At 37.5% G+C, this 15,600-nt stretch overlaps 1 protein-coding gene across 5 annotated transcripts in view; it reads right to left on the bottom strand.

Annotated features, from left to right (window-relative positions):
* ITP (ion transport peptide) overlaps positions 1-15,600 on the bottom strand; it is a 48,985-nt gene that overhangs the window by 16,033 nt on the left and 17,352 nt on the right. Inside the window, exon 1 of one of the 5 annotated variants that reach the window (XR_003821703.2) lies at positions 13,086-13,666. The exons of the other annotated variants lie outside the window; for them this stretch is intronic. The gene's annotated coding sequence lies outside the window, so the exon portion shown is untranslated. Of the gene's footprint in view, positions 1-13,085; positions 13,667-15,600 lie in introns of those variants that run through there. 5 annotated transcript variants of the gene reach the window in all.

Genomic DNA, 15,600 nt, shown 5'->3' with positions numbered 1-15,600 from the left:
GGAGATGAGAGTATCGAGAGAGAGCGGCGGAACGAGGGAGAAAGAAAAAAAGGGAGAGAAAAAGAGACGAGGCGGACCGTAAATCAAGCAGCAACGAGGCACTCTCTCCTTCTCTCTCTCTCTGGGGCCCTACCGCGATCTCTTTGACGTTTGCGGACCTACCTGTCTACCATTCCGCGCGCGCGCGCGCGCGCTTATGCATGAATAATGACGCCCGTATGCAAAAAGCCCACCGTCGCGCTTCTTCCCACTGTGATTCGGGCCCCCAAAGCGGTGTCGACGGTATATCGCCGCGAATGATTTTCTCGGTGAAAAACGTGTTATTAGAGAGGGAGCTCTTTGATCTTTTTCGCCAAAGGCACCGCGCCGGTATTTCTTTACACGGGGTGATCTCGAAACTGGTTACGTTTGTTTTCTTGTCGATAACGAGAGTGTCAATGGCGTAACGAGATAAGAAACCGCCGAAGGATTTGCCGGAAGGAAATTATTCGTACGTATTTAAGAGAGGGAGGATGTATTTTTTTTTATTTTTAATCTGGAACATCCTGTGATTATACTATAAGTGACTTATATGTAAGCATTTATTGCCGAGAATTTCTCCGAATGTATATCAGTATCACTATCGGAGCACCCGAATACAAGTAAGAAATCGCAAAGATCCATGCTACATTTAAATAACACTTTGTTTATCAATTTCTTCTCGTATGGCAATTTATATTATTTTTATTTTCTACTTTCAATTTTTTTCCATAATAAACGCGAATGAAAGATATTTTCTCCTTAAGAAGATATTCTTACGGATTTGCAAACAATCTATTTATATGCTACGTCATTCCACACTTTGTCGACGCGACTTGAATCATTAAAAAAATTAATTGCGGTAAGTGAGGAAGAAAAGAATTTGGAGCCTTCGTGGCTAAAAAATGTCCGAGGGGATCGTCGAGGCCATCGCCGATCATTTTCGTGGAAACGAGTCTTGGGTGAGGGAAGAAAGAAAGACGAACCGCTTTGTTAACCACGATGCGAAAGCAGACAGCACTTAGAATCAATGACGTCAATCGCGATAATTATATAAGGACGGTTCTCTATCGGTGCCGACCTTTGCGCGATGATTAAATGCTAAGCGATTCCGATCGACGCGGCCCATTAAAATCGAATGCGAAATTTTTCACTCGCGAGAGACATTCGCGGCACCTTCGGCCTCCCGCGAGAACCTCGCGATGGAGAAGCGATTCATCTTCCAGCCGCCTCCGGCTCCTCAAGCGCGTTTGTAATTAGCGACGATGATGTTACATCTGATATCGGGCTCGAAGTTGTACCTCTGCGATCGCGAAACAGAGATTGTCGAGAGAAAATGAGGTTTTTCAGACGTAAAAAGTAGAATAGAAAAATACATATACAGGGTGTCCGGTAACTAACGGATCAATGATTAAGGGCGGATTCTCTGGCCAATTTGGAGACGATTTTTCTTTAGCAAAAATGTTGAGAAGTCAATAATTTTCGAGTTATAAGCGATTGAAAAAAATGGGTTCTTTAGTTAATTTCAGGTAGAGTTTACTATAATAAAATTTTAATTTGAGGCTTAGTTATAAAGATACATAATGACAAATATTGGAAAGTTGTAAAAGATGATGACCTTTTTCGACATTTTCGCTGAGGAAAAAATGTCGAAGGCAGAGGCTAAATAACACATCAGAAAATATTATTTTCCTTCAATCGTAATTATTTTTTATCCACAATAATTTTCATATTTTCTAGCGTAATAAATAATAATACATTCAAAATTCTAAAAAAAAAAAATATATATATATAAGGAATTAATTTTTAAATTCTTATTCCGTCATCTATTCCCTATATAGAGCCGATTAGTCTCCTCGTGGTAGTCGTGTCTAATAAATCAGACCGGCAATGGCCAGCTGATCATAAAGACAGCAAATAGCGCCGTGAAATATATTCACGCTTGCATACAATAGGTGTCCAGTAAACGTTCGTCATACGTCAAGTCAATAACCATATTTCTCGCCATCGGGACGGCCAGGACACAACCGGTCTTCATCACGTGAGGCAACATTATCTATTCAAATGGACGTTTTATTTCTGTCACCGATATCTCAATTAATTACTAACCGCGTGGTCGCTCATGCACAAGAGACTTAAAGATAGGTGCGTGTTCGACTCTCTCTTTTCCCGCTAATAAATCGATCGTCCCGAGAAGTCGCGTTTCACGATTTTTCACTTCTCCGCAGAAAAAATTCTACTTATTGTTAGTGAATCCACAAGGAATCCTTTAAAATCCCTTTTCTTCATAAATGTGTAATATACGCAATTAAATGGAAAACGCAATCAGGGTGTCCAGCAGACTCAATGACAAAAATTCCCTGACTTTTTTTGATTTTCCAAGACCAGAAATTAATTTTTTCCCTGCCTTTTTAGTTTTACTATTTTTTCCAAATATATATAATTTGCATATATCTATATGATAAATCAATTAGTCATGATATTCTCGAGATATTTTTGTCAACAATGAAAAAGTTCGGAAATTAAAACAAAAATTTGAATCAATTATACAGTCTGCATTATGTATATACGATAATCGAAACAAACATGTCACTATAAACTATTTAAATAATTACTTTTTTAATTTATATTATATCAAATTTTTTTTAGTTTTATCTCTATTAAACACATCAAAATAAAATAACACGACGATGAAAATATAAATTAACGAACACGCTGTAGATGAATCAATTTTTAACAACACAGAAAATTAGCGTGCTGGGAGTCAAGGAAAAGTTTATATTGATTTAATAAAAAATTTCAAATTATTGAGACAACTGTAGAATAATATGAAAAAGAATAGATAATAGTAAAATAATAAAATTTCCTGACTTTTTCCCTGACAATGCCCGGTTTTCCAGATTACCCTGATCGCTAGGCACCCTTACAATTTAGTAAGAAAAACCTTTCCTCTCTTTATATATTCTCCGATTTTTTTTAACAACTTGTCACGACTTTTCTTCCTCCGAAGGGTACCATTATACGTAATATTTCATCGTGTCTCTGCGCGTGAAAGCAACACGAGAGGATAAGACCTTCGCGCCCCCGATGCGCGCTTATCAGCCGGTATCGATCTCCGGTATCCTTCGCGTTTTCATTTTTCTATTTTTTTTTTTTCGCGAACGATCCTCGAACGCGGACCTCCATTCTCGGCGCGCAACGCAACGGAATTAATGAGCGCACCTGTGGACCGCGCGTATGTGACGCACGTAGCAGCCAGCGGTGGGCTCACACGCGCGTGCACTCGTGAAGGAATGCTCAACAGGTGTGCCGCCGACCCCTGCGCGCGCTCACGCCCTTCCTTCGCTCGCGTTGCGTGTATGTACGTGTGTACGTAATTGCGTTGCATGTTGTAGGTCGCTATATTATATACGCCCGTCATCACCGATCCCGGCCGTTCGCATCCTAGATCCTCGTTTTCCTTCGCACGAAGGATCGGAATCGTCGTCGAAAACCAAGCAATGCAATCTTTTTCATATCAATGCATACAACATTTTTCAAACGAAATAGAATATTTATATATCAACAAATTTTTCAGATTTTTTTTTCAATGCGCGCAATTTTTCTCAAGATGATTCGCCTTTGCGATTTACGCGAATATATTTTTCGGCCTTGGTGGAAAGATTTTTTTTTTATGATTGAGAGATTTATCCTAGAGATGTGGAGAGCTTGATTTGTACGAGCCGCGCACAAAACGATGCGTTGTGTGTATATATACATGCCGTCTCTCGTTGCAACGGCGCGAACGGGTGCAACGAACCTCTCTCCATGCCGCAAGCCGCTTCATCGCGAAGAGGCGACGCGAAAGAAGCGAAACATCAACCGAAACGCATACGATCGATCGGGTTGCGCGATTCGCAATTAGAAAGCTTGACAAAAGATCCGCATCATTCTCTCCCTCTGACAACATTATACGCGTATACTTTCCTATCTCTCTACGATTCACCTAACGTTCAAGTGCAACGCAATCCCCTTTTGACTTGCAACTCGCAAATCCGATTTGAATAACTGCGAACCGTAGTGTCGAAATGATACATAAATCATACAATCTTAAAAAAAAAATTCTTCGATAGGGTAATAAAATACTTAAAATAAAATAGGATAATTAATAGAATAATAAAATAATTAAAAATTTATATTTAAAAAAATCTCCAAATGTGTAAATCTGTTGCTCTCTTACTATTGATAAAATTTTTATCGACAAGAGGCCGGTTTACTCTTTCGCGGCTCGTCACTCTGCACTTGAGTAGCCTCCAAGGCAAGACTTTCTACCATCGAACTCTCGCGAGTTCTAGATCGAGCATGCATACACCATGCATACATCGGCAACAGAGAGCCTTCTGTCTTTCTGCGCGGCGTGAATGTGTCGAGAGAGGAGAGAAGGACCGAGTGAATCCGCGCGATTTATTTACACACGGTCTCCAGAGAATTGCCCCTAGGCTGCGCGTCAATATCGTATACAGAAAGAAGCATTAACCCCGTTGCGTTGCGAGCTAATCATGTTCTTATCGGCAGCAGTATTCTGCACCGCGTTTATTGATATATGATATTAATAACAGCCGCCTCACGTGAGAAAGTAATAGTACTAGATTGTGATATGGTTTCGCGATTATTCGAAATGTAAATGACGAATTTCGTATATAAAACAGAAAATAATCGAATATTGCTCTCGTTTTATACAGAGAGGATTTTCTTGTGGAATTTACCCTGAAGGATTTTATAAGAGTTTCTCTGATTTATATTTACCGCACAATAAAAAATATTAATAAGATATAAAATATGTTTGATGTACATATTAATATTTTTATTGTGATCAATGTTAATCAGAGAGAGAGAAACTCTTTTAAAAATATTATCTCAAAAATATCGAAACGTATCGGGCGTCAAAAATATGTGATACTTTTTTTTTATATCCGAACGCATGACGTTTTGATTTCTCAATTTAGAAATGTAAGATTTTCGAATATAATATCGCGTTTGGCAAAAATAATCGATTTGACTGCCGCTTCTCATCCATCATCATTGTAGCAACGAAAGAATGCACGTACTATCTCGCGTATATAGGGCAGAACCGGCTCTGTTGGCCGCATCTCTCTGCTGTATCAACTCTTTTTCATTCCACTCGTAGTGCACATTGCGCTACACATGTTGAAAATATTGCATTGCCATAGTCAGTGGAGATGGTCAATCGAGAAGGATAGAAGGACATTCACTTGTTAGGTAGAAGCTTGGACCGAAAGGTCACTTCCTAGATATGCTGCACATCGCTATAATTTACTAGGAATGATTGTCATAATAGATGAGAGCGCGTATGGATGATAATCTTTTTTCGAGGAAGCTGCATCAATATATATTTTGCTGTTACATTAATAATATCTTCATTCGATATTCCGAAAGATATATATTCTTGATGCGTTTGAATATACGCAAACAGATATTCGCAAGATTATAATTAGCACGCGAAGAGTTATTATTCCAAAAGAAAGGAAAATGTCCAAACAAAGAGACTTCGAGCAAACTTTATTTTAAAACTTTCATCGACTTCGGTCGATTTTAAAAAAATTCTACTGCAAGGAATATTGAAATATTAATCGAAAGAAAAATCTAATATAATAATTTTCCACCACAAGTTATCTGATAAAAAAAAATGAAAGAATTCATAACTATTACTTGGAACGAGGCTCCCTATGAGAGTTGACATAAATCTTTTTATATATTACAATTCTTTTGTATAATTTTTAAAAAATATATTTTTAAATGATGTAAAAAACTCTGAAGTCACCAGATGAAAATTAAAAAATGGTAAAGTAATTTAATCAACCAACTCTGGCAAATTAAGTGATATTTATTTAATATTCACGACGTTTCGGCCATTATCAAGTGCAAAAAAAAACATAACTTTTTATAAAAAACTTAATCTTTGATCTTAGAATGTGACAAGATATAATAAATATCACTTAATTTGCCAGAGTTGGTTGATTAAATTACTACCATATTTTTAAATATTTTAAATATTTATCTGATATATTTCAAAAATTCATTTTTTTATTTCAAAACACCCACGTATAGGTATCGATAAAATATTTATTATGAAACGCTCTATAGAACGTTTAGTCCGAAGACAGTGTCTAGATGGCAGCAGGACGATATCCGATGAGAGAATCGCGCGACCGGACGGATCGCTCCGCATCCGCGCCGGTGCCACCACTACGATTACCACTACTACTTGGCGGCGTAAGTAGTGGGGTATACCGGTGTCCCGGCAGACAGCTTGGCGTCCTACGGTTCGCATTACGAGAAACCGTAGCCTTTCTCCGTCTCTTTCGCCCCCTCGTATTCCGCCGCGCGTTCGCGGTACCGGATCTCTTGCACGCTCTCGACTCGCGGGCTCCGCTCGTCGGCTCGGTTTCTCCCGAAGGGAGCATTGTCTATCCTTTCGCTCCGATTTCTCGCCGTGCGATTTCAATCTCGCGTATATTCCGCGTCACACTGCCGAAGTGCTGGTCGGAGTCTATATCTGATATATTTCGAAAATTCATTTTTTTATTTCAAAACAGCCACGTGTAGGTATCGATAATTGGAAGATCAATATCACATGCGAATGTTCTATTATTTCAGGAGGGATTCTTTAAATAATTAATGCGCGTTAAATTAATATATAATATCAGAGAAATGAAATCTATATATGTATATTGTTAATTTTCTTAAATGAGATTTGCTCATTACGATTTTGTCCTTATGTTTGGGAAAAGCGAGACGGCTCCTTTACGGATGACTATTTGTGTATTGAAATACGAGAATGTTTTAAATGATTGTGACAAGCTAGAAGATATTGATAATGCATGCCATTCGTAGGATGTTTCGCGTTTTGACATTTGACATATTTTAGAAGAGTGTCAATTTTTCTCTCTTTTTTTTTTTTACTCACTTTTCTGCAACTTTGTGCAAGAGATAATAGTTGATCAAAATCTCACTCATAAATCAATCTACCACTGACTATATACGTGAATTGTCAACCGATAAAGAGCATCGCGTGCGATATCTGAATAATTAAAAAAAAAATATTTGACAGATACTTTCTTTATTTCGGGTTTGTATTTTTCTTTAGGCGGCGTAAGACGCCAAACTGTCAAGATCCGAGAATAAATCTACCGCGAGGGTAATTCGAGCGATCGATCCGAGAGATCTCGAACTCGCTCGTGCGTAGAGGACGGACGTGAGAACACGCGTGCTCCCGTGGTCTTCCAACGATATGTAATCTACGCCCGATCGAATGGCGGGATATCGAGACTCCCCGAGAAAGCTTAAAGTGGATAAATCACTCCGAGAGCTCTTCGACGAGATAAATAATTAATCGTAACGGGGAACGCGCGCGCGAGTTATGTCCGGCGGGCAAGGCTGTCGCCGTAATAGGTCCCGTTTTCCTATTTTCGAGATGTAGGCTCGCGAACGACGCTGATCGATGACCATTAATGGTCGTGGTGAATGTATAAAAATAGTTTCTTTATACGACTACCACGTGCGCATTGGAAGAGCGATTCGAGATGTTCATCCGGCGAGAAAATTAATAGGCGAGATCGGTTTCTCGCAAATTGTGTTTAATCGCGACCGACAATTTAGAGAACAATTTATCGATTTAGAGATCTTTCTAAATCGATAAATGCCTGCTTTGAAGAACCAAAAAATAAGATTGATTTTTAAGGATTTTTTGGGGGAAAAATTTTACAGCGAATTATTCCATTTTTTTAGGCATCTATTATTAAATATTTACAAATATAAAAAATATATACCTGAAAATCGTATTATTTCGTTCTAAGCTCCACCATATTGTCAATTTTATTTTTTTTTCTTATTTTATCGATTCATCATCGGCGATATAATTTTATAAATAATAAGAAAATGTTTGGTTTTTTAATTTCAAACGAGATTTGGAGGTATGAGAATGCTCGCAAATTTGCAACTCTGGCGGTGAGATTTTTAGAGTAACATCTACTATATTTTTAACTAAACAAATTTTTTTGTGCTTATAAATATTTAATAATAAATGCCTAAAAGTTTAAGAATAATCCATTATGCAGTTTTTATTAAAAAAATTTTGAAAAAAAAAACACTTAATTTTTAGCTTTCTAAAGTAAGCGCATCCCTTAATTATATAAATTATTTATTCCATGTCAGAATGAATTTCATATAACCGTGCAGAAATTTTTCTGTTGAATATCTGAAGATTATATCTAGATTACGTTTAACATCAATTCGTCGCTTATTAATCACTCCCCAAGTACGTTCCATGCGATACGTGACTCCAATGTGATTAAGCTTCGCCTAATCTATCGGAAGCGATAACTCGCGTATCTCGATTACGTTTCACGGCCGTTTTCGCACGAGGGTCAATAACACCGCGAAGGATGCCTAAACATCTCGACGAACGTTTCTTTACAGAGAATCTCGCCTCGAGCGGCGGCATCGCGCGACTTAATGCAATTCTCGCGGCGATTCGTAAAGCAAATTGTAAAACGGCGCGCTGCTCTGCGTGCGCGGTAAACGCATTCCGTTCTCTTTAAATAGGCGAGATGCCGATGCGTAAAGGACGCCGGCGGTATTTGCGGATCTCCCTGAAGAAACGTCGGCGGCGTTCGATGATGCGATGAGTGGCCTCCGGACGCGAAAATTATGAAATTTCCCTCTTTCTCTCTCATTCGCATTTGATCGATCATAAGACTTTCCGTCGTGCGTTCACATATCCTCGTGGATATTTACAGTATCCACGGACTTTCGTTCGGGATTCATCATCGCCTGAACATTTCTTCAATTGAAATTGCGGGCTAGATATAGCTGGAAGGCTGGGATATATTTTGTTTGTAAATAACAAAAGTAAACCTGATGATTTCTGTGATAAAAGTCATTAAAGTGAACGTTAATAATTCGCAACAAAATTTTACCGCATAAATACTTTGTACGAATTAAGTGTCAGTTGAAATATTAATAAACAGTATTCTATCTTATTTGATTAAAAGGAGTGCGTCTCGTAACAAAGAAATTTTGTCTCTTCATAATTTATGATTTATATAAAGCTTGGCTCTCAGAAAAAAACACCTAATGCTTCGTTTAAAGAATCTGAAAAATTTTAGCGGGAACATGACAGCATTCTACAATGTGAGAATTATGAGCAACTTTGATGGAAAATATGCCACAGGTGTCCTATCTGCTCCCTCTTCTCCTGTCCTTTCTTTCTCTCCGACGAGATTTATATATATAAGATGCTGCATCATGTAACGGAGATCGAAAATCGGTTTCTCCATTTCTTTGATTAATCAGCGAATCCCGTCGTAGATGTAGAAAATAATGATCCTTATAACTGAACGCATGATTGATTAAAATTTCTAAGAGCTCGAGAGATTTTTATAGACTCGACTTTATAAAAGTACCAATGGGAAATTTTGTACATATAGACGTTTTTTTATTTTATTTTCAAATCGTAGTCATTGTAGAATTACTGTGTAATCAGAATTACACGGAGAGAATTTTTTCTTAGAATTTACCCTGAAAATGATGAATCGTGAGACAATATGGTATTGCAAGAATTTTATAAGAGTTTTCTCCGATTAATATTCACCACAATAAAAAATATATAATATTAATATATACACAGTAAAATTAATCGAACATATTTTATATCTTATATTGTGGCATATATTAATATTTTTTATTTTATGGTATAAAAATATTAATCAAATTCTTACAAAGTTCTTTCAATACCGCATATTATCCCACAATTATCATGATTTTCAGAGAAAATTCTCTCTGCGTATATAGTATATACTTAGACGTAACTTTTTACGAATATTTCATCAGATGTTTCAACTATTTCTCAATATATATTCGCAGAGATATAAAAAGATTGAAATGAATAAAATCTCATAAATTTGAAACGGAGACGTTTATAGTCTCTTTAAACTATCCGTGTCGGATGAGAATCTGCCTGAGAAACGCGAATTCTCCACACCTGTTAAAGCGTCACATCGCCGCTGCATTTAGGCCGTGTTTAACGAGCGCTATGCTACAACACTACGTCGGGAAAGAACACGCGCGTGCACACACGCACGCGTGCGTGTCGTCGAGTCATAAGTCGACCTTACGTTTGGCCCTCGCCCGGCTGTGCGAGAGCAAAAGATTCTCTGAATGAACTCTAAAGATAGACCCGGCAACACACACGCCCTTCCCTTTCACCGTTTCGCTACGTCCTCTTCCTCGATCTTCTCGGACGCTCTTCGCTTCCTGCCTCTCTTTGTCGGTATACAAGCTTCTGCTGACAGATCTATCAGATGTGTTTAGATTCGAGAGTTTGAGTCTCGCATTTCGCGATAAAACTACAATTTAATCTGTGTTCGTGTAATTTAATACTCGATCGGCATTCTTTCTTGATCGACTTAATCAAGAATAAATATTTATTAAAAATGTCAAATTTCATTTTCAATTAAGATCGATACATTCAATAAGTTTGAAAACTATTTATTTTAAAAAAATTATAAAAATAATATATTTTACTCTAAAAATCATGGTAACCGTGGGACAATTATAGTATTGGAAGAATTAATATGTACATAGTAAATTTTACTTTGTACGTAGTAAAATTATTCGAACATATATTTCCTTTCTTTTTTTCATTGTGGTAGGTATTAATATTTTTTATTGCGATAAATATTAATCAGAGACTCTCTTATCAAATTTTTCCAATATTATATTGTCCCACGATCACAATCATTTTCGGGTAAAACAAAAAATTCTCTCTGTATGCAGTTCCAAAAATAATGTAATTTAATAATTTTTAGTCGGTTTAATAATAATTTTAATTGCGGTTTGACAATTCAGAGTTCACACTTTGAATTTACCGAAAATTAACTTTAACCTAACAATAAGACAGTCTGCTTTGAAAATAAACGATTTTCGTTTCGTGTTCGTAAACGATATACCATATAGAGGAATCGATGATCCCACGCATCAAAGCGGTCGATCGAAGGGGTCTTTTATCCGGCGCGAAGATCGTGACGCAACGGGGCCCTCGGGCCTCCGATTCTAAAATTTCCCACGGCGCGTTTGCGCGTCACGATTCCCCTTATTATATTTTTCTTTACGGTGACAGAGCGAGAGAGATACTCGCGTGGGTGGGCGGCTGGACCTTTTCGTCGGTCTCGATTTTGATCGCGGGATCCACGATCGATTCATCGCAGATGCAGAAAAAGAGCGTCTCGTCCCGATGAGAATCGCGTGGGCCGCGATAGAAGGACAAGGAGAACGAGTGACTGAAAACGAGGAGGCCACCGCCGTGCGTGCGTTCGCTGTCTTATGTTAGCCGCGGTCCATGGTCGGTCAACCTAGCACTGTGTATGTGTAAAACGCGTGTGTTGCTTTCGCCTTTTTCTTTCTTTCGCCTTTTTACTAACTCAAAAGGAGGAAAGAAATTCCGTGCGTGTATATGTGTTTGCGTCTCAATATAAATATTGACCGCCTAGAAGAAAGAGGCTAATGGAATTAATTATATGTATAACTGGCCTTCAGATCTATATGTAGACACTGTATTATTAGAAACTTTTATTTAGCATTTATTTTTTAGTCGCGAATACAATCGGACTGAAGTAAAATTTGAAAAAAAAAAAAAAAAATAATTCTTTTTTTTTAGTTATTTTCATAAATTTTATTTATGAAAAAAATTGTTTTGTTAATGATACAAGATGAATTTACGGTTATAAAGCATTCGGTCGTAAGATTACATCGTGTACCAGAGGAGACTGTGAGATATCATTCGCCACCCTTGAATACGCTTCAGCGTCACACAAGTGCGCAAAGGTCAAGTGCATGAGGGGTTAACCGTGCTCTTTAATACTTTAAATTGTATGCTTACTATTTTAAGTGAAATCATGTGTCGTGAGACAAGATGTTTTCCTCTATTCAAACATCGCAGTATCTCTTTAATATTTTTGAAAATCATTTTCTCGATACAATTCCGAAAAAAATTACGTGAAGCAAAAAGAAATTTTACCTTATTAATCAATTTAATCAAACGATAGTCTCTTGACACATCAATTCGCAAGACTTAATTATTTCAAAATAAATACTAAATTATGCATGTTAAGATTAATCGTGAAAATAATTCAAAATCAATTTGTGATTATAAATTTGACAGAAATTAATTTCTTATTTTTACTATATTTGCTTGGCTTGTTCCCGAAAAGAGATAACTTAAGAAAAAAATTTTCAGATTCAAATTGTAGAAATCAGCGGATCGTATCTATTTGACCACCTGCTTTCTCTATTTCTCATTTCGACTGGGAAAACACAAATGTACCGAATCTTTTTTACTAGTTTACTTTTCCTCTCTCGTATTTATCTCATTTTTTATGACATTATACATTACATTATATTACCCTGTATTCTTTCTTTTTTTATTTTTTAAAAAACCGTTATAAGATGTAGAATATGTTACAATAAATATTTCTCTTTCTTTCTTATAGTTTCCATAAAACTACGTGGATATCGGAATTATTTTACATTAGAGAAATTAGTGTAGATCCATCCACTCGACTTAATAATTATTAGAACTTCCTAATTTTGAAATACAGACTTTAGAAACAGGCTACAAAACCGAAACAATTTGTTCGTCAGCAGAGTGTCATTTCTAGTTTTATCAGAATATCTAAAAAAAAATATATATATATATATATATAAGTTTGACTCTCTCTGAAATTTATAAATCGCAGTCCAATAAGCGGGAAGAGCGAACAATAAGAAATGTGTGATATGCGTTCTCGCATTGCAATGGATATTCCACATTCATCCTCGTGTTGCAATCTTTATCGCTATGTCCTCGCGCTATAAGCATCGTCAAATATATAGCTTACAAACACATTCTGTCAGTCACATATGACTAATATAAGAATCGAAATACGAATAACGTGACGCGCAGTCTAATATCGAGAGGCTTCTCCAATTTCGTTCTGCGTTGTGCAAGGATAATGTGCAACGGGACTTACTTCGTTACTCGCTTTCGTGCTTCTGCGGCTTATCCTCGCGCTTCTTCTGGGTCTTCTCGCCGGTGCAGGTCCTGCTTTCGCACTTCGGGGTCTCCGGCGAAAAATGACAATTCCGTCTTCGCTCACTTGTGACACTCGCCGCCTCAATCCTGCGATCGACTCCGATGTCAAAGTACGCGAACACAGCTGGATCGATAAGCGCGGTGAACTATTCTCGTGTCTCTCGCGGATAATCTCTCAAAAGTATCGTGAAAACGTAAATAAAAAAAAAAATCAAAGATCCTTTGACGCTGCCGGCTGTCTTATCAACGTGTGCCGTCTCCGCGAGTTGACAGTCGTCTCTCTCTCTCTTTTTATCTTTCTCTCCTCGTACACACGGTATCCGTATATGCAAATTGTACCGTACGACTCTCACGCGGTACTGCGGTGCTATGCAAACGCGTGCGTGTATATAGTGGTGGTAGCAGCAGCAGCAGCCAGCAACAGTAGTAACACAGTAGTGGTGGTAGATGCTAGTAGTATAGTAGCTGGTGTTGGCGGGCAACAGAGATGCGTCGTCTCGCGTAGAGGCTCGAGCTAACATTAACTAGCGCGGACTGCAGCCGCTTATAATATGGCCCGGCCGCGAACCAATGGGATCCCGCGCTCTTTGCCAGACCCCCACCGACCCCCCCGGGCCCTCCGGCCCCCTCTATCGCCCTCCTACTCCACCACCGACACCGTCGTCGCCGTCGTCGTCGTCGTCGTCGTCGTTGCTCTTTCGTTCCTCTCTCGTCTCTGCGCGCACCCTTCCTTGCTTTTGCTCTACGTCCACTCTCTCCCTCCGTTCTCCGTCCACCGTCGTGAGAGCCGAGACCCCCCGCGTGTTATTCCCGATTGTCGTTCTCTCTCTCTCTCTCTCTCTTTCTTTCGCTGTCCGGATTCTCGTACCACATGCTTTTTCTGCTCTCGTCCTTTTTTTTTTTCTTTCTCTCCTTCGCGCATCCTCCTTCCAATTTCATCTCAACATATCGTGTCTTTGTCGACTCTATCAGTTTTTCAGTTAGTGATGGGCAAATAATCGATTCATAATTGATTAATCGATTATTTAGAAATAAATAATTGAAAACAATCGATTAATGCAAAAAAAAAACTTAATCGATTATTCAAACAATAATCGACTATTTTTTTTTGTTTTTTCTTGTTCCTTTGAGAATGAATTCAATTAAGGTGCAAATTCATGCTCACGTTCATTTTCAGCGTCAAAAGACGTCACGTGATCCAAAATAACGAATTGGGATCTTTATTTTCAGTCACGTGACGATTAATCGATTATTATATAATCGATATAATCGATTTTTTGAAATGACCGATTATACCCATCACTACCGGGGACTCCCGGAACGAGCGCGGACCTCTAGAGTGCTAGAGAACGCGATTAATGCAAAAAAAAAACTTAATCGATTATTCAAACAATAATCGACTATTTTTTTTTGTTTTTTCTTGTTCCTTTGAGAATGAATTCAATTAAGGTGCAAATTCATGCTCACGTTCATTTTTAGCGTCAAAAGACGTCACGTGATCCAAAATAACGAATTGGGATCTTTATTTTTAGTCATGTGACGATTAATCGATTATTATATAATCGATATAATCAATTTTTTGAAATGACCGATTATACCCATCACTACCGGGGACTCCCGGAACGAGCGCGGACCTCTAGAGTGCTAGAGAACGCGGTTGTAGTAATACAACTGCGCTATGGTAATATAGTAAACACACGAGTAAGAACGAGAGAGAGAGAGAAATGCGGTTACTTCCTTCCGGATCGTAAATTGGACGATTCCTCGACCTTCCGGGAGTTATTTATGAGATACACAATGCAGAAAATTAATGCAAACCTGTTCCCGAGTCTGTTTCCAATCTGCGCTCACGTTCAAGTAGATTAAACTGTTTAAGCTCTTGATTTTCATTTCTTTTTGTGACAATTTTGTGATTTTCATTTCTTCTTGTTTGCGATATCACAAAATGAATATAGCTTTCTTCTCGTTTAACGATTTATCGCAAACTATATTTATTTTTGACTGATCTCATTAGATGAAAAGTTTCCTACAAGCTGATTCCGCGACTTCATTATTATCGGCTATAGAGAGATATACTTTAATATACATTAATGTGTACATTTGAATAAATCAGAATCGGCCGTGAAGCATAAAGATGCAATACTAAAAATGTTATGAAAATCGTACTGTGATATTAAAATACTATTATAAAATTCCATTACGTAACCGCGTAATGCTTCAATAATTGTATTACATGAAGAATGATTCAATGGAAAAATGAATTGCGTAAATATTGTGGGCTGTATTGTAAACTTGTTTAACGTATTGAAAAAAGTGGAAATTTATGTATTGGAAAAAATGTGTCAAAAATCTATAAAAAATTATACAAATATGTTATATATATTTATATAAAAAAATTACATATACATATAATAAAATATTTAATAAAATATAATAAAATTTCTTATATATTA

This window comes from Nylanderia fulva, unplaced genomic scaffold (assembly GCF_048542155.1).
Source record: "Nylanderia fulva isolate GAGA-0341 unplaced genomic scaffold, ASM4854215v1 Scaffold3, whole genome shotgun sequence".
In the NCBI taxonomy this organism is placed as follows: Eukaryota; Metazoa; Arthropoda; class Insecta; order Hymenoptera; family Formicidae; genus Nylanderia; species Nylanderia fulva.
This window is presented reverse-complemented; position numbering and strand designations above follow the sequence as displayed.